This window comes from Oryctolagus cuniculus, chromosome 8 (genome assembly GCF_964237555.1).
Source record: "Oryctolagus cuniculus chromosome 8, mOryCun1.1, whole genome shotgun sequence".
Taxonomy (NCBI): Eukaryota; Metazoa; Chordata; class Mammalia; order Lagomorpha; family Leporidae; genus Oryctolagus; species Oryctolagus cuniculus.
The window spans coordinates 19,288,080-19,315,226 of NC_091439.1; the positions used below are offsets into that span (position 1 = coordinate 19,288,080).

The window sequence follows — 27,147 nt, forward strand, 5'->3', positions numbered from 1 at the left end:
ACAGGCAGGCTTTCCATTACAGAAATGAAAGAAAAATTTAAAAACCTCCCACCTCCCAACACTTGCAAGGGCCAGCTGGGTGGCACATGTCTTGATGCCACTCAGGAAAACTGAAAAGATCACAGCTCTTTCTTTGTACAGACACAGACACAGACAAAACAAAACGCTGGCTGGTGACTCATTTTTGCCCACTTGAGTTAAGCAGTTTTTAAATATACAAGTCAAACAAGTAACCTACCTCACATGAGGAGCCCAAATGAGACCATGATACTACGGCCTTGGCAGGAGAACTGATTTTTTTTTCTGCCCCTTTTTGTACTTCCTGCCTTAGTTTATGTCAAAAGCTAAGTGGCCTTATCAGTTAAAAGTGCAAAATAAAAACATGAGTCAGCAAACAGAGATTTCCTTCCCTCTTGCCCAAATACAAACATTTCACGCTGACGAGAAAGAAAAGCATTTATCTAGGAAGAAAAAATCCACCTCCCAATACCCTTTAAAAATATTAAAATATTTGTTCTAGCAACTTCATCTTTAAAAACTTACTTCAAGGAAATAACTTTCACATGAAAAGAGAAAAAATTTCCACACAAAGATTATATATAATATAATCTTCCACAGAGCATTATATAAAATAAGAAATTTTAAAAAATAAGTAAACTGTATAATCTGTTCAATGGAATATCATGTAGCCCTTAAAAATTATGTTCATAGAAACCATGTAATAACTTGGAAAAACAAAATCTATGTAATAACTTGGCAGAACATAAAATGGTACATACAGCATAAACAACTATATAAATACTCCAAAACATTAACACTGGCCAGTTTTGGAAGATCAGTAATACCTCATTCGTTTCTAAATTTCTAAATGATTCAAACATTCTTTAATGGAAAACTATAACTTCCAAAAAGTCTTCCTAAATAAATATTTGCTAATTACAAAAAAAAAAAAAAAACACACACACAAAAAAATCAACTAATGAGCTCAAGCCACATATACAGTCTACTTAGCAGTCAGGTTGGATTTATGGTGTGATCTGGTTTGGGAAGTAATAAAAATATAGTTTAAAACAGCATTTTGAATTCAGAATTTCTTCCTATGGACTTCAGCCATGGGAATGATTTCTATCAGTACAGCCAGAAGCCATATCAAGAAACTATTCTTATTAACTCCTCTTGAACTGGTTATTTGATTTTGCAACTTACAGCTATTCTTTAATGTTAAATGGAAAAAAGCAAAAAATTCAAAACACTCAACTCCTGTGTACCTTTAACTGTAAAGGAAATCAAATTAGCCACATGCACAACAAGGGGCATTTTTGTTATCTCGGCCTCATCAGAGTAAAGAAACAAGTAATTATCCTAATGGGTGAGCACCAACAAAACGCAGCCTCTGCCACTCAGTACTGTATAGACCCCAGATCCCCACAGGAAGGGAAGTTTCTACTTTGCATCTGAAGATGCCATAAGCGGAGTGTAGCAGGGCAGCTGCCAAATGCTATAAGCCAAGCACCTTAGAGAGAGACCAATCGGACACACAGCCCTGTGCACCAGCTTCAGGCCATGGGCTGCTGTGTAATTCTCGCACGGGCATGGAATTCAGTGGACTAGACAAAATAAATAACGCCACTGAACAGCGAAGGAATAATTACATTATTCAGTAAAACAAACAAAAAATAATAGATTCCAAAAAGAGACGGGGAGAAGAAAAAGCAAAGACTCACAATACCTTAAAAAAGGCAAGTGACAGAAAATAAATGGCCTATTGTCAATGAAGCAAGCGATTTTTTCCCCCAGTTCTTGTTCTTTGGTTCATTACTCTACCTTAACTAATGACTAAAAAATCATGGCCTAGAGATCAAAAGAATTAAGAAACTAAAAGCTCTGGGTATTGATTACCTTCATTTTGAAACTGTTTAAAAGCGGGAGAAGTTATTCAAGAAGAAAAGGACAACTCTGTAAAAATTCTGTTTGACCCTTTTGTGTGTGGGGGTGGGGGGTGGGGAGGATAAGTGTCTCCAAATAATATATGTACATACAATACGTATGCTAATATGTATACATACAACTAGACTGTACCACCTAGTTTCCTTGTCAACAGACGGGCTGATCTTGTAAATACAGAGAAAAACAAAGCCTTGAGCTCCCAAAGCAGATTTACAATGAGGCCTCAATGTGATCACAGGGAAACGGTAAGAGTTTTACGGCGCAGGATTTTTAATCCTAGAAAACCACTTCACCACAAACCTCACTTGACGCCAAGAAGACATAAAGCACCTAAGAGAAGTTGTGTGTAAAGTGACTGGAGGCAGTATTCACTAGCACTACAGAAAAGCCTGTGTCATCCCACCAAATTTCAGTGTTCAGGGCCTGGTGAGACTCACTCTTGTCTCCTCTGAGATGCTTGGCTAAAATAAAACATCGTAAGGGTCAAAGGGGAAAATGCCAGGGAACCTGTAATGCTTACTTTACTTTCAAATGCACTTTCAAATGCTCTTTCCTTCAAACCTAGGATTAGTTAACCTGTTTGATTTCACTCAGGGGTGCAAATTGACTGTATACTCCCAACAAAGGCGGAATTGTCAAAAGAGACTGTGATTCCCAAGCAGGACAGAAGAGATACCCTAGACATTTCAGACACGCACAGAAAAGATAGGCTCAGAGAAGACCAGACACTACAGATTATGGTTAAAATGCTTAAAATGCAAAATAATTCAGCCAGTGCCGAGGCTCACTAGGCTAATCATCTGCCTACAGTGCCGGTACCCCAGGTTCTAGTCCTGGTTGTACCTCTTCCAGTCCAGCTCTCTGCTGTGGCCCAGGAAGGCAGTGGAGGATGTCCCAAGTGCTTGGGCCCTGCACCTGCATGTGAGACCAGGAGGAAGCACCTGGCTCCTGGCTTCGGATTGGCACAGCGCCGGCCGTAACGGCCACTTGAGGGGTGAACCAATGGAAGGAAGGCCTTTCTCTCTGTCTCTCTCTTTCACTGTCTAACTCTGCCTGTCAAAAAAAAAAAAATGCAAAATAATTCACAGATTTCATGCCAGGAAATATTTTAAGACATGAAGAGTAACCCACCATCAAGCCAAGAATTGAATGAGCTAGAATTTACAACACTGGCAGGGTGTATGTGTGTGTGGTGGGAGGTTGGAGGCATTAGGCCACTGAATCACAAATCAAGCATTGAGAACTTGCAACTTTTTAAAGCTTTTATTTATTTGAGAGACAGAGGGAGAGACAGAGAGAGAGAGATAGAGAGAGAGAGCGCTCCCATCCACGTTCACCTCCTGCAAATGCCCACAACAATCAGGGCTAGGTTGAGCAGAAGCCAGCAGCTGGCACTCAGTTCCGCTCTCCCACATGGGCAACAGGGACCCAGTTACTTGAGCTGTCACCCCTGCCTCCAAGGGTTTGTATGAGCAGGAAGATGGCATCCGAAGCAAAGACAGGGATTGAGGCCAGACACTTTGGACATGCAACACGGGCATCTTAATTGTGTCTTAACCACTGGGCTAAACACTGGCCCTGCTTGCAACTTTTGATAAAACTAACCGAATAAAATGCCCTCGACAGTCATCTGCTGGGTAATGACGTTTCAGTCGATGATGGATCGCGGAGATGACAATGGGGCTGAAAAGACTGCCTTGTGACGTTGCATCTGCCATAGTACAATGCATGACTCACGTGTTTGTGGTGGTGCTGGGGTAAACAAGCCTCCTGCACTGCCAGTCATGTAAAAGCACAGCACACATAATTATATATCGTATTTAATACTCGATAATAAATGACTGCTACTATGTATTTACTATGCCACACTTTCATCATTATCTTTAAATGTGCCCCACTTAATAAAAAATATATTTATTATAAAACAATGTGCTATGTTATACCTGTAGCTGCCTTCCATGAAGTGCTCTCAAAAAGCTTGTGAAAATGGAATTAAAAGATATACATTTCAATGCAAAAAAAAAAAAAACAAAACTGAAATCCTTGCAAAAAAAGCTTATGGAAAATGCATTTTATGAAAAAAACTATGCATGGCTTTCAAAATTTTGGCACCAAGAATAATATTTTAATTCCATTTTTTCTTCTTTTAAAAACTGTTTTTTTTTTTAAGATATATTTATTTATTTTGAAAGTTGGAATTACAGAAAGAGAGGGAGAGGCAGAGAGATCTTCTACCTGCTGGTTCACTCTCCAGGTGGCCAGAATGGCCAGGGCTGGGCCAGGCCGAACCCAGGGGCCAGGAGCTTCATCCAAGTCTCCCACATGGGTGGCAGGGGCCCAAACATTTGGTGTCATCTGCTGCTGCTTTTCTCAGGCCGTTATCAGGGGGATTAGAAGTGGAGCAGACAGGACTCAAATCAGTGTCCATATGGGATGCCAACATCAGAGGTGGCAGCTTTACCCACTATGCCACCTTGCCAGCTCCTTAATTCCATTCTTCCATCAACTTTTTAAAGTATCCTGATATATCTCAGGTTCACCATGTCTCTTGATTACATCAAGAGGCAAGTTGAAAGGTAGGCCTATCCCACCCAGTTTTGTGTAAGCACGCTCTATGATGTTCACACAATGACAAAATCACCTAATGACACATTTCTCAGGCCATATCCCTGTCATTAAACAGCACATAGCTGCACTTAAAAATGGAGTAGCAGTCAACTCACATGAGAGCTGGCCAGCAGGAAGGCGAGAGCGGACACTGGAATACACCCATCTTTCCAGACAGAGACTGGTAAAACAATAGAGACAGGTGGAGATAGTACTCGGGAACAAACACAATGCCATGGTAAGCAGTACCAATGCCAAACAATTCATTTTCATTTCTTAAAGCAGAAAGGAAAAAGTTAAAAAGTGCTACCCAAGTTCAATGCTATGATACCAAACATGAAAGTGCAGACAGATTGAGCTATTTCAGTCAAGGAAAAAAATCCTAAAGTAACAGTGCTCTGTGATTTGATTTCAACCAATAATCGGCTCAAATGCTTCTCACTCCCAGCCACTCCAATTAAGAACTGAGGCACAGGTGATGCGTCCATGCACCTCTTTTTCTTGATTGTAAACAGCAGTTAGCTTCCAATTTTCAACACCTCCCCGTTTCACAGCCAAATAAAACTCACCACGAGAAACCCTAGACCCAAAAGAGAAATGATGGACAAACCTCTCTCCATTTCTTTCCCAGATTCAAATGCACTTTTTTAAAATACTTTGGTGCTAGAAAGACTAAAACACTTTACTTCTCGCTCAAAGAACAGGGCCTTCTATGTAAACGAATTCTCTATCCAAGAAAGCCACTTGAAGAGCCACAGAGATCCAGAACAAAGCTGCTGGTCTTAGCTGGCAGCAGCAGCAGGAAAAGCCCCACTGTCACCAAATCCCAGAATTCTCACCTTTCTCACTATAGCCCTGTCTTGGTTACCTCCAAACCTCCCCCACCTTCTAAATGTGGAATCAATGAAGCAAAACACCTAGTCTGTTGTATTTTCGTGCCACAGACTGGTTTTCCAAATCTGGAGAAACTGGGAGTGTGGAGGTGGGAGAACTTAAAGCTCTTGGGAGCCTTTTTATAGTAAAGCAGTCTTTATAGCAGCAACACTAACAGCCGGTCTTCCAGTCTCTCAGGTGTGACTCTGCGACACAACCAGAGCTGCAATCTATCTCTCCCAACAGAGTGTTAAGTGAGTGGGAATCTTAATAATCAAAAGAAGAGGAGGAACATGGAGACTGAATTACGGCTTATACTTGCCACCTACCACTTATAAGTTGATTGCAAGCTGAGACATTTTAGCCAAAGGATTTCAGAATTTGCATTCCCTTGATGCACAGGAAGTATGGAATGTGTGGACGGCACAATTAACATGAGCTTCTCTAGATACAACTGCAGTTTATCTGTTTAGCTGCATCAAGTATGCTGGTCAACATATCTTCACTGTGTTAGAAAAATCTTGGAGAGAAGTTTTCCTTCTTTTGCTCCACACAAACAAACTCTTCCATCCTGAAAAACTTGGGCTGATTTTAGAGCGCCTGGTTAATTCTTAGTCACAGAGATTCCCTGAAGAACAGCAAGTGTCAGCTCTGCTTCGTCTCGTTAGATGATTACTTGTTAAGCAGACGGACGGCACTTAAAAGTTTTCTTCAGTTAGTCCCTAACTACTACAAACAAACTTGGCTTTTCCGTGTCTCCTTGCCATTTCCTCTAAAAGTCCTACAACATTCCTTAATCCTACTGAATTCCCATTCTGCAGTTCATGCTTGTCGTGGTAGCCTCTCTAGATCCCCAGTCCTGTTTTCTCCCTCTGAGGAAGCCCCTCTGTAATCACAGCAACTCAAACACAGAGCAGGCTCATCTAGCCAGCAAGGCACACCCCTCAAACACCAGAAGACAGCAGGCCACAGGCATCTTAAAATTTATCTTTATTGCGAGGTCAGTGCTGTAGTTCAGTGGGTTGAAGCCCTGGCCTGCAGCATCAGCATCCTATATGAGCACTGGTTCAAGTCCCAGCTGCTCCACTTCTAATCCAGCTCCCTGCTGCTGTACCTGGGAAGGCAGCAGAGGATGGCCCAGGTCCATGGGCCCCTGCACCCATGTGGGAGGCCGGGAGGAAGCTCCTGGCTCCGGATCAGCTCGCTTCCAGCCATTGCTGCCATTTGGGGAATGAACCAGCGAATGGAAGACCTCTCTCTCTCTTTCTCTCTGTCTCTACCTCTCTCTGTAGCTCTGCCTTTCAAATAAATAAAGTAAATCTTAAAACAATAATAATAAAATAAAATAAAATAGGCCAGCACCGCGGCTCACTAGGCTAATCCTCCATCTGCGATGCCGGCACCCCGGGTTCTAGTCCCGGTTGGGGAGCCGGATTCTGTCCCGGTTGCTCCTCTTCCAGTCCAGCTCTCTGCTGTGGCCCGGGAGGGCAGTGGAGGATGGCCCAAGTGCTTGGGCCCTGCACCCCATGGGAGACCAGGAGGAAGCACCTGGCTCCTGGCTTCGGATCACCGCAGTGTGCCAGCCTTAGCAGCCACTTGGGGGGTAAACCAACAGCAAAAGGAAGACCTTTCTCTCTGTCTTTCTCTCTCTCACTGTCTAATTCTGCCTGTCAAAAATAAATAAATAAATAAAAAATAAAAAATAAATTTTAATTTTATTGAATACTCAAGGAAAGTCTACTGCAGTTGTCTCTTAGAGAACACTATTCTCTTTGAGTCACAGCTTTGCTTTTCTAGAGTAGCAATTTTACTGATGGCAAAGAATGCTAACCCTGGTAAATTTCCTTTATTGGCCAGTTAAGAATGATTCCATTAGCAAATAAACCAAAGTGTTTTACTGAGCTACTACCTTCGGCACGCATCATAAGGGCTGTTTTTACAAACATGTCATCTCCTACTCACAGCAACCTTGCAAGGAATATATCATTACCCCCGTGACACTGAAAAACTGGAGGCTCAGAGGTTAAGTTACTTTCTCAAGACCACATTCTAGTAAGCAATAGGTCTAAAGTTTAAAGTCATTGAGTTTGTAAAAAAGTGATCCAAATACCAAATTCATAGATGAAAATGGAATCAGACTACAAGAGAAAAAAAAAAACTATTCCTTTCTTTAAAAAAAAAATCCTGCTGGGTTTCATTTTTTGGAACCTATTTCTCTTGCTCTGCTGATCTCACAGGTGCTGTTTTTGTCAACAAACATGCACATCTGTAGGGGTGAGCTGACATACACCAGGCAGGACAGCCTGAACCCTTTCCCTATATTTAGATCCTCTGCTCAGCTCTTAATTGCATAATTTAATCAGGACCCTCTAGAAGGGAAACACATCCATATTCATCACAGGCATCAAAGGAAACATCTTTACAAGTTATATCCTTTTACAAACCAACATATGGTCTCACGCCACTCTCCCAATTGTTGAGCTCCTCCTCTGGGAAGAGCATGGAATTTTATTTCTTTTTATCACTTGAAAAAATCACTTCCCTCCTAATTCAGTAAAACTGGGTGGAGGCCACTTCCTCCACAGGTGAGAGAAATAAAACTTGTTGATCTGTCATTGTCAGGAATGTTATAGTTAACCATTTATTTTGCGTATTTTTCAAAATGGAAACAAAAGGCAGGCTAAGCCCAGGGTGAGAAATTCAGGCTCACTCTCCAGGCTTTCAAATAAAAGCCCTAAAGTTTATTTGTCATTTCAAGAGGATTTCTAAATTAGAAAACAAGAGTCCCTAAGTTGAACAAGTTTCAATTTCAGCTCTCCCGCTTGGCAGCTGCACTTTGAACAAAACAAACTCTCTGAGCCTTGGGTTGCTTTTCCACAATGTTGTGAGACCACCACCTTCCCCAGCATATGGAGTTGTTAAAATTCTAACACAATAAAAAACACACGGTACTTTATTAGCCAGAGCTGTATCCCAAAGAAAGCTAACTTTAATACTTTGGGTAAACAAAAAAAAAATGAAGTTTACATTACAATTTTTGGCTGCTTAATGAAGTTCTTTTGTAACTTTAAAGAAAGATGATAAATTGATAAACACTACAGGCATTCATGTCATTCAAGAACCACCTACTGTGTGCCAGCACTGCATCAGGGAACTTAGAGGGACAACTGTTCCGTGAAGGCCTTGCCTTCACTGGGCCTGCATTCTGGTGGTCAAGGACAGCCTCACTGAGCACGTGGTATCTTGAAGAGCATCCTGGAAGGGGCATTTGGGGAAGTGAATTCCAAGCAGACAGAGGAGCAAGTGCAAGTGCAAAGGCCATTTAGCAAGAAAGCACCTAAAATGCCCAAGGAATGGCACTGAGTCCAATGTGGGTGGGGTGGAGTGAAGGAGGGGACTGTAATGGGAGATGAGGTCCAAGGCAACAGGGGGCAAGCATGTGGGGATCCATAGACACTTTCTAGCTTTGTTCCAAATTGAGGTGGGAGCTGCCAGAAGACCTGGGCAGAGGAAAGCCAGGCCGGCTGACAGTTTAACAGGGTCACTATGGCAGGCAGGAGGTGAGAAGAGACTGAGAACTCGATGCAGGGAAGAGAAGGGAGAGGTGGGAGACCAATTAGGAAGCTACGGCAATGATTAAGGTATGAGATGATAAAGGAAGTCAGATTTTGGCTGGGTTCTGAAGGTGCAGCTATGAACGAATAACATTTACTGCTTATGTAAAGAAAATAATTAACCATGAAGTTAGAGTAATGGGTTTAGTCTTTATTAGTATGGTATCCCATACGCGGAGGACTGAGACTGAGCAGCTGAAGTGACGTCAAAGTCCAGGTCACTAGAATGACGACAAGTCACCTGGAGAGAGTAAAGGCCAGGAGCTGCAGTCTTGCAGGAATTAGCGGAGATGCTGGGTGGTGAGATAGCAAATGACTAACAACGAAGGGTAGTGAGTGGTACAATCTTAGATGCTGTGCAAAGCTGGCTTGTTGTTACTGTTGTTGTTGCTTGTTTTTTAAAGGACAGTGGGAGAATGGTTTAGATTCAGCAAAGAAGCAGTAGGAGGATTATAAGAGAAAATGGCCAAGATTGAGTGAGCTACAAGGGATCCTCAGATGTGTACACACACAGATCTAATCAAAGGTATTCACGTTCTGGGGGTCAACATCATGGCACAGAGGGTTAAGCCACTGCCTGGGACCCCCTCATCCCATATCAGTGTGACTGAGACATAGGTCTGCCTCCACTTCCCAGACAGCTCCCTACTAATGTGCCTGGAAAGCAGCAGATGACCCAAATGCTTGGGACCCTGCCATCCACTTGAGAGACCCAGACAGAGGGAGATCCCATCCACTGGTTCATTCCCCAGATGTCACAACAGCCGAGGCCAAAGCCAGGAGGTGGGAATTCAACCCAGGTCTCCCACAAGGGTGGCAGGAACCCAAGTACCTAAGCTATCATTTCTTTTTCCAGGGGTCTGTCTGTATGAGCAAGAAGCTGGAGTCCGTTTCCAGAACCCAGAATCAAGACCAGGCGCTCAGAAGTGGGATGTGGGTATCTTAATTGTTAGGCTGAACACCCACTCCTATAATAATTTTTTTGTTAAGAGAAACTACAGACCAGCATCTATAGTATGAGCCCTCTTCAAGAACACAAAGAGAGGGGAAAAATGGTCTGTACATATATGTGCATTTTAAAAGACCTTGAAGGAAATAAACACCATTAAATAATTGCCTTAAGCATGAGCTGTAACCAGGGGAGTGTAGACTGGAGCTGATCACTTTCCAACAATTATTGTTTTCAAATTTAAAACCCCAATAATAGGGCCAGCACTGTGGCATGGCGGGTAAAGCTACCGCCTGCAATACCAGCATCTCATATGGGTGCTGGTTGGTGTCCTGGCTGCTTCACTTCCAATCCAGCTCCCTGCTAATGGCCTGGGAAAAGCAGCAGAGGATGGCCCAAGTGTTTGGGCCCCTGCTACCCATGTGGGAAACCAAGAGGAAGCCCCTGCCTCCTGGCTTATGCCTGCCCCAGCCCTGGAAGATCTCTCTCTCTCTCACTCTCCGTAACTCTTTCAAACAAATAAATAAATCTTTTTTTTTTAAACCCCAATAAAATAAATAAGTAAAAACTAAAAGTAGTTAATAGCTTTATTTTGTGTAGCTGCAAAAGACAGCATTATGACCAAGAGATAGCAAGATTTATCTTTTTGTAAAGGAAAAAATAATTAAAAGTATATCTGTACAGAATGTAATACCCCTCACACAGATTTTTAGGGAAACATATTCCTTCTATGGGGTTGAAATATATAACTTAATTCTGGGTGAATATTCTACAGATTAAAATGTACTCTTTGATGAAGCAATTCAGCCATATGAACAAAAAATTCAATTTTACAAAATGACATAACCAAAAAATAAGCTTCCTTCCCACTGAAGTCCCCTAGTCTCCCTTCCATTAACAATTCAAATATCCATCAGTTTTCAGTGCATGCATTTCTTACCCCAACTCCCAAAAGTTCTGTATCACTCAAACATCTTCGAGAGCAATTCATTCTGTCCTTTTTCTAGTATATAAACCTGTCATTTGGAAGGAGAGAATCACCCCAACAGTTCAAGTTTATATAACTACTGACACAAACACTGAGATCAACCAGATTTCACTCCCTCCACGTGATAATCAATGACAGCCTATTTCCAACTTGCCAAAAACTGCACTGGACTGCAAACATTCACTCGGGCATGTCAGCAGTCACTGGACAAAGAGCAGCAACCCTTGCCTGAGCCTCCTCCCCACCCCTCAGAGTCAGAAGAAGCAAATCTAAGTTTTCACTGGATGCAGGGAAGCAGCACTAGAGATCAAGTAAGCACTGTCTACAGGTTTAGGGGAGCTCAGTCAAGTCTTCTCCCTTACCTTCCCCATTCAGCAAAGGGGAAAACTCAACAGAAAGAATGCTCTTAGAAAGAACTGTCCTGCTTTATGTGTTCGGCTACTAAGAGAGGTGTGGTCACCGCTGTTTAATTAAACAAAGTCCTGAAGCACTCACAGCCAATATAAAGAAAGGAAACAGGTACGACGCAGGTCCCACCACCACCAAGCTTACAGGTGGCTCCTATCACGAGAGAGCCTGTGATAGGAGTCACAGGACAACATGTCCAGGCTGCTGGTCCAAGGAAGGACATACATACAGGTGGGGTAGCCAACATTGTCTCGCTACCACAACATCTCGCTTGCTTCCTGAGTTTTGTTATTTACCCTGCAATGGAAATCCAAATGTGTTCAATCGACTATCAGCCAGTTGTATCAGCGAGCATCAACAGTGCATGGCTAATCCAGAGTAGCCTTAATAAAAATTAACCACTGCTTTTGGATTGCACTATAGCTTAACAAAGAAACCTTTAATTCTTAATATTTTGCTCACACTAACAAAAAAGGTGTTACTTACCCTGGGAATACAATAAATTCTAAAGAAATGTCTATTCATGAATCAAGAATAGCTGTGGGAAATCACTAAGTGAATGACAGTTGACTACAAGGATGACTATGTTATAAAAACTTATAAACACCCTGAATCATACAAATGACTCCATCCTCCTCCTGGAATTCTGAGTAGAGCCAAGAAACAGTCTTTCACAGAACATCTGAAATAGCCTGAAGAAGGCTCAAAAAACTTTCATCATGGTCACCACCAATTTCAAAAGCAGCGAGCACTGTGCAGGTGGTTCTGTGGGAAACACTACGTAAGAGTAAATCTGAGGCGCTGGCACTGTGGTGTAGCAGGTAAAGCCGTTGCTTGCAGTCCCAGCATCCCATATGGGTGCTGTTTGGAGTCCTGGCTGCTCCACTTCCAATCCAGCTCTTTCTATGGCCTGGGAAAGCAGTAGAAGATGGCCCAAGTCCTTGGGTCTCTCTGCGCCCACATGGGAGACCCGGAAGAAGCTCCTGGCTCCTGGCTTCGGATAGGCATAGCTCCGGCCATTGCGGCCAACTGGAGAGTGAACCAGCAATGGAAGACCTCTCTCTCTCTCTCTCTCTGCCTCTCCTTATCTCTCTGTGTAACTCTGACTTTCAAATACATAAATAAATCTTCAAAAAGAAAAAGAAAAAAAAAAGAGTGCATCTGAGGTCTCTGTCAATTTTCAAGTGTTTGGAAAGAATAAAAAAATTATGCTTCTGTCATCACACCCCACTGCCCAACCCAGAAGCACCAAGAGATGCTCTGAGCACCTTAAACTGACCAACTCTCCCCACTCTTGCAAGCACCCTATAAGGTAAGTACTGTTTTGGAGATGCCGAAACTGAGGAGGGAGCAGGGGGAGGAATTTGCCGAGGCAGTCCCTGTGCCACCCAGCTTCTCCTACACAGCTGCAGGAGGCTCAGCACACAAGGATCTGTTCTACTTTAGTCCTTCCAACTCCTCCCCTTTCCAGCTGATTTTTGTTTTTGCTGTTGCTTTCCTTCTTGACATCCTCCTACTTTTCTGGAACATGAAAAAGCCAAGAGTTTATCAGCAACAACAAAATTACCTTTATGCTTGATCTAAAGATCTTAGAACAGAGGTAAGAAATTCTAAGTAATAACATGAAAGGCGTAAGGAAATTCGCGCCATTACTTCACCTCAGCACCTCTTCTTAGCCCTTTCTCGCTGTCCGTCCGTGGAACTACCAAAATGAACCTCCTTCAAAGGCATGCGTGCTCTTTACGTCCCCACTGATTATTTTTAAGACCCTTTATTAAAAACATAAACAAAACAGAGCAAAAATGACTGTCTCACTTTTTCTTGAGGCTACACTTTTCCAAACAAGCAAAGCAGGAGACAGAGGAAACTAAAGCACATTTCCCCATACTGTTCACTTGTTTTAACACAGGTCAGGCACTGCAGTGTTAATTTCAATGCCTCCTACACAGCTGTAGGTCACAAGGGCCCTCTCCACTGCCGAGGGGCTGGCTTCAGGAATGAGGCGCCGAGGGGAAGGTAAAGCAGGCCCCAGCCCCGGGTGGCAGACACACGGGCAGGTGTCTGCCTCCCCACCCCCATCTCTTCTTTCATTCTGTGGTGTCTCCCTGTCAGCATGCCAGGCTGTTTCCCAGTATCCCCGCCTCTATCCACTAGAGGCCAGTTGTAATGACCAAAACTCTTCCACTTGAACCACTGCTCCGCTCCACTCCACTCCATTCCACTTTTCTTCTCTTTTTCTCTGTGTAACCCAAGCACCTCACATCTCAACAGTTCCACTTGGGGACTCAAGGAACTGCTGATTTCCTTCACGAGGAGAAAGATGTCAAACACATACCTTTTCTTCCTACCTCTTTTCTACCTTTTCTTCCTATCTCTTTTCACCTCAAAGAGAAAGAGCAACACAGTCAATCCTCAAATTTGATTGGCATTTTTGAGTACCTACTTAGGCATCACACAGTGCCAAGAGCTGCCAAGTATAAAAAACCACCATACTTTCTGATGTGCTTTTAAGAGCACCAAAATGAAAAAAATCTACTCACCAAGCACCTGCTGTGCTGCAGGCCAATAGGTCTTAGTGTTCTTGCACATCCCCATGATCTTTTTCAAAAGCTCCCCCACCACAACCCTTGAACAGACTTTGTGGTAGTTACTGTTTGTGTGACTCTGGTGTGCAAACAAGGTGGGAAACTGTGCCAGGCACTGTGCTAACACGAAGATCATAAAGAGACTGCCCATACCCTCAAGGGACTCAGTCTAAAGAGTTAATATGATAACTGTAATAAAAGGCATTACAACAGAAGCTAGACTAGACCAGCAGGTTTGTACTGTTGCTCAGTGTTCCGAGATCCTCCAAGCAAGTCCTACATTTATGACCCCTTATCCCAACGGTATCAAGTGTGTAAGAGACACAACGTGAAGTTTAGTAGAAACACGAAAAGAGACACTCAAAAATGAACTAAGATAGAAGTTGGCGGGAAGGAACAACTCTGCCAAGTGCATCAGATTTTCTTCCCAATCCTAGACTTTGAAAGACTATCCCAACTATAAGTGAAATTGGGGCCAGTGCTGTGGCATAGTAGCTTAAGCCTCCACCTGTGGCATGGGCAATCCATATGGGCTCTGGTTCTAGTCCCAGCTGCTCTTCTTCCAATCCAACTCTGCTGATGGCCTGGGAAAACAGAGGAAAATGGTCTCCTGCACCCACATGAGAGACCAGGAAGAAGCTCCCGGCTTCCGACTGGCCCAGTGTTGGCCCTTGCTGTCATTTGGGGAGTTAACCAAAGGATGGAAGACCTCACTCTGCTTCTCCCTCTTTCTGTCTATAACTCTTCCCCTAAAATAAATAATAAAATAAATAAATCTTTTTTTAAAGTCAGTTATTTTAAAAGACCATATAATATTAACACCTATGGTTTTAACTTTTTTCAAAATGTTTATTTTTACTTATTTTCATCTTACTTGAAGGGTAGAAGATTAAAGACACAGAGATCTCCTATCCACTGATTCATTTCCCAAATGCTCACAACAAACAAGGCTGGGCCAGGATGAAGTCAGGAGCCCAGGACACCACCCAGGTCTCTCAGGTACGTGAAAGGGGCCCAAGCACTTGAGCCAACATCTGCTGCCTCCCAGAGTGCACACTGGCAGGAAGCTGGAAAGGAAGTGGAGGAGCCAAGATTTGAACCAGCACTCCAATATGGGATGAAGTGTCCCAAGTGGTGGCTTAACTAACCCTCTGGACCACAATGTCCACCCCTTGTGAACTGTTCATATTACTGCAATCTTTTACCATTCAAAGCAGAAATGGACTTACATTATTCTATCTCCCCTAAAACAGAATCCATGCTAGATACACAGTAGGAATGCATGAAATGCTTGCTGAATTGGTCAATACTGACCTCACGAATCCCACCGTGAGGAAGCACTTCTTTTACAGGAGGCTATCTTAGAACGCAGAGCAATGTCTCAGTCCACACAATTTGATAAAACTCTCCAGGATTTAAATGCAACAAATGTCAGTTTTTGTGCCAATCATTCATATGATAACCAGTTGTTCACAGTTAACAGCAAAATATTTAAAACCAATCTAACATTCCCTCAGGCTTGAACAAACTAAGTAAAAACCCGGAGCACACAAACATGAACACACAAGGGGAATAAAGAGGCTGTTATTAATTATGCCACACTTCAAAGCCAGCAATGGGCAAAAAGCAAAACAGGAAGCTGTTATAATGAGATGGCAAGCTATATACAATCAGCTGTCCTGAGCTTTAGCATGGGCTGAATAGGTAACTTCTACAGCATTATCCACAGCATGGAAGAGTTACTGTCTGATAAAGTTAACTCATTTTCCCAGCCTTCACCCTCCCTCTGCAACTTCGTGTCCAGAGCTTGAGTGGCAGGTCCTATCAATGCACACCAGCCCGTACTCCCAGTCACTCCTCACTCAGAAGGGGCCTACGGGTAGCATGACAAGTGGTAAGCATGTGGGACAGAGGCAAATGCTTTTGCCTCAACCTTGAAACACCACCAGGTCACTGTAAAGAAAGAAGATGGTGAGGCGGAGGATGCAGGCCAAGTCTGTGTCCCACAGGTAGGAAAGAACTCAGTGCTGAACACTGACGGTAATTAAGCGAGGGATGGAGCCTACCAATAACCAGCAGACCTGCTGTTAGGGGCAGTTTTTGAAAAGTCTCCAAAAGCTCAAGATCACTAACTATTATCCTTAAGAGACAACCTGGAAAGTAAACGTGAAGATGAACTTTTAAAAATTCTTTAAAATGAAAAAAAAAAAAAAGAATTCTAAGAGGTTTTTACTACATGTGGGAACTTTTCTCACTTCATTTTAATACCTCGTAAAGTAGTCCATCTCAATAATCAAAACCATCACTGTGTCTCACATGAATGAGTAAATGACAAGTATAAAATCGAATCCTGCAATACAGGTAGGAGAGAACAAGGTGTGTTCCAACACGCTCAACAAGCGCTGGTGTCTCTCAGGCTCATCCATCACACCAGCTGCTTAAGAAACTGCAGGGAACTGACAGTCCCCGAAGGGCTAGAAACACCTCACGTTCTAAAACGGAGAGTCCTGGCTCCGAATCACGTCTCAGAGGGCACGATCAAGGAGATGGAACGCCTGCCTCTTACGGACTCCAGCTCGGATTGTTTGTGCCTCCTTGGAGCTCCAGGTTCTCTTAGGGTGTTGGCAAACTGCGGCTTCCCTTCCTTCGGTGAGAAGAGCCTGGCTTTCCCAGATGGGTCCTTCCTGCCCCACAAAGCATACAGACAAAACCCAGCAAAGTACAGGCAAAGACATCATCCTCAGTGCAGTGAAGTCTGACCCGGGACACTGCTGGACATCCTACGCTCATTAGTAGTCGGCATCTCGCTGGTGAACGGCTCATTCACATCCTCGACCAATTCTTCTGTAAGTGGTGGCGTTTCCACAAATCCGTTATCCGTCTTTCGGGTTGTGTTTGTATGTTTGGTCACCCCAAAACTGTCAAACCTTAAAACTTTCCTTCCCACATTCAGAAGGGCTTCACAGTGTCAATGCCTACCCCTGCCCCTGGAAATGGCATAAGTCAATCTCCCTTTTCCTACTGACACTTTTTTTTTTTTAAAAATCACTAATGAATGCCGTAAGAAAACCACAGATAAATCCAGAATACTTATTTTAAAGCATTCTGGGCAATTTAAGTGGCCTCTCTAAATCATTACAGAGATTTTTCTCTTAGCTCATTTACTGCACTCTTCTTAAAAGCCTTTATCTAAAACCGTCAGGCAAACGCTCCATCTACAAATCCCCAAACTTGCTGCTTCCACAGTTCCACTGCTGGGAGTCCCATGCCTGCACTCTCCTCAATACACCTGGTTCATTAGGTGCCTTACAACCTTGGGTTCCTTTATCTAGACCGCACTTGATAGTGGCCACAGCCACTTTCCAGGCTCCAGAAAAACACCAATTTTTAAAAACAGCGAAAATGTTCCGAATGCTTGTTATGTACCAGGTCCTAGGCATCACGTACTTCACTGACTGTAAGGTGCACCTTTCCCTTCCACTTCCACACCTCTGAAACCAGAAGTTTCACATTTAACAGCACATCCTACTGAATTCATTGTGTCCCCTCAGGAGTACACTCGAGAACGCCTCACCCGGAACAGCATGTTAGATGAGCTGAAATATGGAAGAGGGACTCATTCCATCTGCCCAGCAATCCTGAGGCTGCACCTAGAATCTCCAATTTCCACATGAGGGAGACACAAGAGCTAACAGGCCCTTTTCCCGAAATTACACAGATGAGAGTAGGGGCACAGAGCTCCACCTGGGCAATCTGACTTAGTCTCGTATCTGAACCTACCTGCTCTCCCCAGACCCACCGGGCCACAGAGTCACACCAGAAAGCAGCAGTTACCTGGCCCACTGTGCAGCCAGCCTCATCAACCTCTCCCAGCTGTCACACTCACTCCAGGTCTCCAGAGTCCCTGGCACACCACCTACAGCGGCTCTCCCAAAACGTCTCCTCCACTTCCCTTACCTCTTGCTGAGTCTCTCCCTTCGCCATCCCAACACAGGGCTCTCTGCTGCCAACACCACCACGAGGATCAGCACAAGCTGGCCCCCGCTCTGCTCTGTGCGTTCCTCTCCCACTTGGACACCCCGCCCTCCACGGACAGCATTCTGTCGCCTGCACTCCAGAGCACAGGCCTCACCGTCTTTCATCTCTCTCTACTCTAACTTCTTTCCCTCGACCCTTGATTCTGACCAGGTCTCATCTATTTTCAAAAGCAAGTCACTCGAGGGCATTTAAGAACCTATTTCTCATTTTTTAATACTCAGTCATTTCCCCACAACTGCATTCACTCGGTTAACCTGACTACGCATTTCCCCCTCGGAACTGCCTTCTGACCTCCTTCTTGTGGGCCTCCTGGTCTCGCCACTCCCCTGATCCCACACTGTATCCAGTTCCTTCTGTTACCTATTTCAAACATGCCTCTTTCCTGATTCCTAACCGTGGGCCCCGGGGGGAGTCAACCAGCAGCTCTGTTTCTCTCTTCCTAGTCCTCTCGGAATGCTCAAGAGATGACCGCCAGGCTTCCTAAACTGGCTGCCTAAACTCCTCCCTAAACTGTGGTTACCATCTCCAACCTGTCTGGACAACACCTCCACTTGGACAGCCCACCTTGAATTCAACATGTCAATTCTAACTTAACACACAATCCTCATTCCTTCTGCAACTATTCTCCCCTATCCTTAAGTAATGACTTATTAATTTTCTAGCCAGTGAAGCTGGCAATTTAAGGATAATCTCTTGTAGCTTGCTCTCTCTTGTTCTCTCTCATTACTCTATACCCATATAATCACCAAGTCTTCATGGTTTTTTATCCGCAAAAAACAAAAACAAACAAACAAACAAACAAAAAAAAACAAACAAAAAAAACCCTTCTCTTTATATTTCCACCTTTACTATCACATGGGACACTCAATAGCTTTTTGCTGTTGTTGCTAAATTTCCTGCCATCCAGACTCTATGCCTGCCCCTCCAATCCAAACTGTAGGTTCAAACACTGTCGGTAACTTCCCAATGCCCCCCCAGGCTGACACTGCAAGTCCCTCAACCTCACACTTGAGGTTGAATGGCTCCTGCACACCACCACGCTGGGCTCCGCAGTAACATCCACTGAGGTCCGGCAGAGCTGCTCACTGCTCTCCAGACTTGTGCTGTTCAATGTGACAGCCACGTGTGGCGACTGACACATAATTCAGATCTTAAAATGCAGTTACTCGTTTGCAACAGCCACATTTTAGGTGTCTGATAGGCCACGGCTATTGTATTACCCAACACAGACACAGCACATTTCTGCTACTGCAGAAATCCTACCAGACAGTGCTGGTCTAAGGACACGCCCAAGCTTTCCAGGCCACTACTCTGCTTAGAATGTCTCGCCGTTGTACCCAAGCAGACCCCATTCCTCTCCACATCCCAACCCCTCACGGGCATTGTCCAGAGAGCTGACTCCTTATCACCTTGCAGCAACTCTTACAATGCTGCTGCATTTACCACTTTTTGTGTCTTATCACTAATTACTGAGCCCCTCAGAATTAATTTCACAGAATAAAGGAAGCATACATTTATTAACAATAAAGCACCAAAACCATCAAACAAGGACATATTTAATAATCCTCTTCCATGCAAAAGACATGCTTTTTTCAGTCTAAACAAAGATCTTGTACTTCGATAAATGACCAATGACTTAATTTAATGCCTAATTATAATAACTACAAGATAATTAGTTTCCCCTTTTTTCTTGTGGTGTTTGAAACTGAAAGACAAAAAGCTATAAAGTCCTGAAATACTTCCACTTTGCTTAAACACACCGCAAGAAAACCACAAAAGATAGACAAGGAGAAGAAAATGAATGAATAATTTGTGTAACTATACTCTAACATCTGAGATTGTACCAAAAAAAAAAAAAAACTGTATTGTTATAGCACTAAAATTAAGGGGAGCTACAAATAAAGCATTAACAATTATGTATAAAAGTATATTTCTGAATAAATATAGACCTCTTGATCCTCCACTCCCTAGGCATGACACAGTGAACACTGGTTTGCATCTTGAGCTTCCAAGCATGTAGACACATAATTGATAGCTGTATGTGTATGTGTTCTTTCTTTAAATTCAGGCTTACCATGTCAAAAAATTGGTTAAGAAAACCAATCCACCACACCACAGACCTGGGTGCTTATAAGACATCAGGCTTCTTTTCCAAACACTTGGAGCCAAGAAGAGGAGGGATTTGGGGAAATCACCAGGTTAAGGGCTCCCTACCCTAGAAGGTCTGATGCTTTATTTTTAAGAAGCCTTCTCTGAAGTTCTAATTTTTGCTTCTGTCAAAAATTACAAAGATCACTATGCAAATACTGCGGTTCCCAGCACCCTCCTACGACTCTGGTCCAGTCAGTGGAGTTGAACTGTTTATGAAAATTTTGGCTTTTACTGTGTGAAAGATGGGTTCTCTATGCCAGTGAACACTCTGGAGAGCCTGCTACAGATGTATTTTTTTACCTATAAAGACTAGCTGTGTTGGGGAGGGAAATTAAAAAAAAAAAAAAAAAAAAAAAAGACTAGCTATGCATCTCTTAAAACTGCCACCATCTTAACAGTACACATCAGAATGAACACTTTAGAGTAATGACTTGGTTTTTGTCTGTCTTTTCTAAGGAACCTATAGCAATGTAAGTGTTACAAACACTTCAGGTACTTTTGCTACAAATCAGATGACACATCACCAGTTTAGGCTGAATATTTGTGCTACCAGAAAATAACAGAAGAGTCCAGAGATTTCAGGGGGCCGCCATTTGTTATCAAATCCTGCCCTTCAATCTTGGTATCAAAAAGTAAAACCATATAGAGACGTCCCAGAACAGAACATTTCATGTACCTCAAAAGCATTTATGACTTAATACTGATTTCTGCACCTTTTTATATTTAAATAGTCCTTTTCTCCTCAGACCTTTCTAACTCCCTCTGGTATCCTCCAGATTCTTGTCTCAAAGGACTCCCTCCAACTTCAGCTTTTGGTGCGAAATGTGATTTGCTTTTGAGAGTCAAAAGGAGATTCACGTATTTCCCTGTGAATCAGATTTAATTTGAACTTGGGTCTCCCACTTTCTAATAAGGTCCCGTTGATTAAATTAGACTTGGGACTTTTCCATTTTCAGAAAGAAAAAATCGATTTTAATCTGTATAAAACAAACATCTCTCTACGGCTGTCAGACTTGATTCAAACTTAGCTCAAACAAGGTTAGATATAAAAAGTCTGTATCATGCCAAAAATTCTTCTTTCCCACCTGTCCCAAATTCACTGAGTATGCTCAGAGCAAAGCCTCAGACACAGTGAGCAGAGCAGAAGGAAGCAAACAAGTGAACACTCCCAGCACTGGGAAAGTTCTGGCTTTCCCTATCCCAGCTCTGGACAGGGAGCTTGAGGCAAGTCCGTTACCTTCTAGGGGGCTCACACTGCTCGTCTTGATCTGAACCAACTGGATTAGAAAAATCTTCGTTGCAACTTTTAGCACTAAATATCTCTGCTCTTCTAAAAGACAACTACAGATCTGAACATCTCTGAATGCACTTTCAAGGAGTGTCACCAAAGTACTTCCCCTGAAAGACCACACACTTTGGGTATTCAGGTGTATACAGACATTTGCCAGGGCGTGTAAACACTTTTGGATGAGAGGATGGGAGTAATGAGAGGATGGAGGATCCACAATTTCTTAAATAGCCCTGACCAAAAAAAAGGTAATAACTGTATTATAAGACATTACACAAAAGTTGCCATTAAATGTTAAAAAAAAAAAAAAAAAACTATGGATTTTGTAATGAACTACCCTTATCTCAAGCTGTAGTGTTTAACAGCCCAGGAAGACATACTCATTCTGAAAAGATAGATAACTAGAATAATCTTCATCACGACCATCAGCTTGTGATTACACAAGAAAACACAAGGGCAAAGTGGCAGGAATTACTCTGAAAAGCAGAGATAAAATTGATTTGGTTTTGAAATGCATTAATTTTATGTCAGATTTATTTTTCAAATTATGTGCTGCTTTGACAACTATTAACATTATTAGCTGTTAACATTATTTTTCCTTTTTTAATCACTTACAAAGGGACAATAGGAGAGGACAGCTTTGAAAAGCACGGTAGTGAGCAAATTTGTTGAAGAGCTTAATAAATAAAAGCAAAGTCATGTATATAATAAATCCCAGCAGAATAATGAGTGGGTATTCCAGATAGAAAATAAAAAATAGATAAGAACGAGGCTCGAGAGGCAGAACTGCCTTGTCCATGCCCAGCTAAGATTACATATCATAACCACTCAACTGGTCAAAAGCAGCCTGAGATGAGATACTGAGTTACTCTGATTTTAGTTTCATCATCACCTGTAAAATGTGACAATAGCACTTAGAGAATTTTAAGGCTTAAATGAGATATGCGAATTGTACAAATGCCTAGCACACCGTGAAACCTCAGGGAAAAAAATTAGCTACAATTATTTCTTCTACCTAATGCTCTAACTCAAATTAGGATAAATACGATCTACATTCTTTTTTAAAATTTTTGGGTACTAAGAATGCAGGGCATGATTTGATCACCTGATTTTCAGCAAAAAAACCCTCAAGTCTTTTCAATACTCTATTACAGCTTCCTTGTAAAAGAAATGAAAGCAAACTTCAGAAGTATTAGTTACTTAAAATCTAAATTAATGTCATCATTTTATCCAGTCCTTTCAGCTGTCCCTTTGAAACTGTTCCTTTGATGAGAACAGCTAGTTAGTGGAACAAATGATTGACATGTGCACATCTCTGTCTTTGACCCCACAGACTCCTTAGCGGTAACGGGTAAGGCCGGTTTGACAGCACCTTCTATGACGATGGAACTGTTCTGTGGGCACACTGTCCAATATGGCAGCCGCTCGCTGCTTGTGGCTGTTGGGCGCTTTGGAAATGTCACTAGTGCTGAGAAAATTAATTCTTATTTCATTCTAATTAGTTGCAACTTAAATAACCACTTGTGGTTATGGCTACTTTAATGGACAGCACAGTTTCAATGATCCATAGATCGAAAAAGGATTCTAAGAAATTCAAGCAAAAACCAAGGGTCTCCTATCCCTGAACGGGTCATATGTTCAATTTAATTGCCTGTGTTTTCAGTGGAGGCCTGGGAACTGTGACTAAAGGAATAACATGTCAGCTGATATATTAATACACAGCAAAGTCGGTGCTAATAAAAGGATCAGAGATAAAAAGTATGTGGTCCTCTGATATTTTAGAAGGTCCCTAAGGCTAAGTTAAATTCAAGTTCGCTTGCAGCCGGCTTCAGTGCCTGGATCAGAGCTGCAAAGGTCCTTATCAGCACCCCCAGCGCATGCGGTTCTTCACCACTAAATGGAAAGCTGCTTACACAATGCAGACTTAACAGCTCTGCATTTATCTTCATTGTCTTTTTTCAGAAATTCATTGTTTGGCAAGCCAAAACGCTAGCATTCTTGGCCATCTTGGCCTTTCCCCTATAAACAAAATCTATGTACCACCCATATCTGAAGCATAAGGCCAGACTCCTGCTTAGCTGCCCTGTAATATGGTTTAATTATGATGACTGAACTAATAGGCTGACATCATAGACTTTTACAGGCTGACCCCATGTCATCCTGATGTATCATTTTGCACCAGTTCAGTGCTGTAAATCAATTTAAGATCTCAAGCAGGTTGAAAAGGCTGGTAATGATGCTTTCTCTGCCGTCTCTGGAGACTCTACATTATACACAACTTACATTATTTATAAAGCCTCCGCGATGCCTCCATTAGCCTTGTAAGACTACATAAATGAGATCTTTTATACATACACAACTTGGCCTTGATTATGTAGGCGACTGCAGCTTAAATAGGCTCGCCTAATGACACTCGAGTTTACTCTTCTTCCAATCAACCAAGCTACTACATTTTACCTTAAACCCAGAATTGCTGGAGATCAACGTTGCAAACTTGAAATTTAGTCTCTCACTAATAAGTGTGGTTGGGAAAATGATATTTACCTTCTTTTAATACTTTAATGAACTCAGTAGGAAAAAAAAAAAAAACTGACTCAAATTCCAAGAGGTGTAAGGGCTTAACATTTTTAATGGCCTAAAAGCTGTCCTTCCTCTGAAGTGGGAAAGTCATCGGCTCTTCAAGGGTATAAAACTAAAGGGTACTTCTGCGACATGTCCTTGGTTACATACCTATGGGTGGTGGGGTCAAAACTAAACCAAGGACAAATCCCTACCCTCAGAAGAAACCCGACGCTGCCTGGATCCTCCGAGGGTCTGGCACCACCCACCTCCAGAAAATCATCTCTCCGGGCCCTGGTGACAGTTCCCTAAGAACTGCAGCATTACACAAATGGTGCGCCACCTGCACCGAGATATCAAGTAACTGCAAATGGGAAGGAGGGAGGGAGGGAGGAGGACAGACACTTTAATCAGTACAGCCAGCGTACTTAGGCCTGGCACCCACATCAGAATAACACTGATGCAAAAATATTCACACCAACTGAAAAAATGCCGGGGCCGCTCGCACGTCGCTTCTGCCTCCCTGCTTTTCAAACAGTGGTTCCAAGCCAGCTCAGCCACCTCCAATACCCTGCAGAGGGGTCATTACGAACAGGGCGAAAAATCGGCACGGGCAGGGAGCAGTTTTCTCATGGTGCCGCCGAGGTGTGGGCATGCTGTCCAGGTCAGGCACCGCGAGTCGAGAGTGAAAGAGAGAGAGAGAGAGGTTGATTGATTTCTGTGCCCAAGCTGCTGGGAGTTTCAGCCACAGGAAGACAGAAATCATGCAACTTCTCTATCATTCCACATACTTGGAAACTTCAGATCCAACGGGAAGAGGGCACGGCGGGGAGGCGCAGGGCCGGGTATCCCCCCGGCACTCACGGAAGCGCTGCTTTCCCCGGGAGCAGATTCTCTCCGAGACCGGCCTCGGTGATCGGCAGGAAAGCGCCTCCCCGGTTACGGCGCACCGCACACTTCAAAATCGCTTGCGCTTCCAAATAAACAAAAGCCGCAGCCGCTGGTGGAGCGGCGATCCGGCCAGGGAGTCGTTCCTCCTCCCGGCCCCGGGCACGGGCAGGGGCCGCGCTCCCTTCCAGCCCTCCTCTATAGGCAGCGAACCAGGCAAACAAGCCCACGGCCCGTCTCCCTCACGCCCACCGCCCCCACCTCGCCCCACAAACACCGACAAAGCCGGGGCGCACAGCAAAGGAACAGTTGTTCGTCGGCGAACTCACGAATGCACATGCAGTGAGGCAATCGAATCCGGTCAAGGGAAAGGAATGAGACGACACTCGCTCCGAGACGCAGGGGGTGGAGGCGGAAGAAGGGGGGAAAAAATTACGCGCCGCCGCCAAAGCTTTGAATAAATTAGAGGGAATTTCGGTGCGAACTTTCCTTGACCTCGACCCCAAAGAGGCTCCCTGGGGGGCCGCGAAGGGGACCCGCGTGGGATGCGGAGGAGCCCCCCCCCCCCCAGGGCGTCCCTTTCCTCCAGGCGGGCAGCGCCGGCGGCCGTCCTCTGCGAGCCCCGCAAGGGTCGCCCCGGCCGGCGGCGGCGCGGGACACAATGGGCCCGCGGGGCCAGGGCCTCGGCGCCGCTGCAGACAGGGAAAGAGAACCGGGGACGCGGGGCGGAGGGGGAGGGCGGCCGCGGGGCGACCCCGCGGTGGGCAGGCCCGGGGGGCCGAGGAACGCGGCTTCCCCACCGCGGACCCAACAAAGACGCGCGGGCAGTCCTGGCCGGGCGCGACCGGGCACGAGAGGAGGACCCGCGGACAGGTTCGCTCCTCACAGCGGCCGGGAGGCGCCATCATGGTGCTGGTGGTAGGGGTGGGGGTGGGGGGTCCGCGGTCCGCCCCACGCGGGTCAGAGCCCCTCGCGCCGCGCAGCCCGCGCCCGACCGCGGCGGCCCCGCGCCCGCCCTGGCCGAGGCGGCGGAAGCGCTCGGAAACCCAGGGCGCCGAGCGGAGAGCGGGGATGCGGCAGAAGGCAAAGTTGGGTTCGGGTCTGTTTCGTTTTACCGGGTTGGCGGCGCGCCTGTCCGCGCGGGCGCACGAGTGGCTGGGCGAGCGGGGTCCCGCGGCCCGGATCCGAGCCGCCGAGCGGGGCGCCGCGCTGCGCTCGCAGGGTCCCTCCCCGCGCCGCGGCCCGGGCTGAGCCGCTCGGCCTCTCCGTCCTCCGCCCGCCCGCTCCCGGAGCCTGGATGGATCTGGTCGCGCTGGCGTCAGGGAGTCGGAGCCGCCCAGCCTCCACTCCTCGGCTGCCAATACCCGGCGCACTCGCCTGCCCGCCCGCCGGCTCGCTCGCTCGCTCGCTCCCTCACACGCGCACCCGCGCGCCGCCGCCGCCGCCGCCGCCGCCGCCGCCTGCCGACCAGGGATCCTCTCCAAATTCCCGGCCCGGCGGCGCGAGCGCAGCTTTGCCGGTGCTCGCGGACAGCGCCCGCCCCCGCCCGCAGCCCCACGCCCCGTTTATTCCGGGGAGAGAAACCGGCGCGGGCGGCGATCTGGCTCACCCAGCGCTGCCTCCTGGAGCCGCCGTGGAGCGGCCCCGGTGGTGCCCTCTGTGCACGGGAAGTTCCGTGTTCCGTGTGTTTATTTTCCGAAATCTTGGTTAACGCGGTCCACCGCCGCGCCCCCCCCCCCCCGAACTGTCCAGTAAACGTGGAGCGCGTTTTTGACAAGTGTCTTCCGACGTGCGCCTTTTCCCCTCGTGTTTTCCTGGCCCCCACACGCACTCCCCCAAGATTTGCAGGCCCCAGACGTTGCCTGTACCCAGAATTGGACAGACTACTTGGCACTGCATGTGCCCATACCAAACCCTGAGTGAGGAGATGGACTTTGTGCCGACCTGGGATCCCACGATCCAAATCATGACAGAGGTTTTGTGATCCAATTTGTACTTTATTTTTTTTTTTTAAGATGTATTTGTTTATTTGAAAGGCAGGGATATAGAAAGGGGGAGAGAGAGAGAGAGAGATCTTCCATCTGCTGGTTCACTCCCCAAATGGCTGCAATGACCAGCGCTGGGCCAGAGAGGACACATGAGCCTCCTCAGGGTCTCCCCTGTGTGTACAGGGGTCCAAGGACTTGGGCCATCCTCCTTTGCTTTCCCAGGAGCATTAGCAGGGAGCTGGATGGGAACTGGAGCAGCCGGAA

The 27,147-nt window shown here is 45.1% G+C and overlaps 1 protein-coding gene across 16 annotated transcripts in view; it reads right to left on the reverse strand.

Annotated features, from left to right (window-relative positions):
* The window catches only part of SMAD1 (SMAD family member 1), an 86,201-nt gene extending 59,426 nt beyond the window's left edge, over positions 1–26,775 (reverse strand). For 3 of the 16 annotated variants that reach the window (XM_070047478.1, XM_070047473.1, XM_070047471.1), the window contains exon 1: positions 26,273–26,385. The gene's annotated coding sequence lies outside the window, so the exon portion shown is untranslated. Of the gene's footprint in view, positions 1–16,731; positions 24,728–24,798; positions 25,416–26,010; positions 26,150–26,272; positions 26,400–26,504 lie in introns of those variants that run through there. The other 13 variants (XM_051820039.2, XM_051820038.2, XM_051820033.2 and 10 more) reach the window with 10 other exon arrangements.
* Positions 26,776–27,147: the final 372 nt, after the last annotated feature.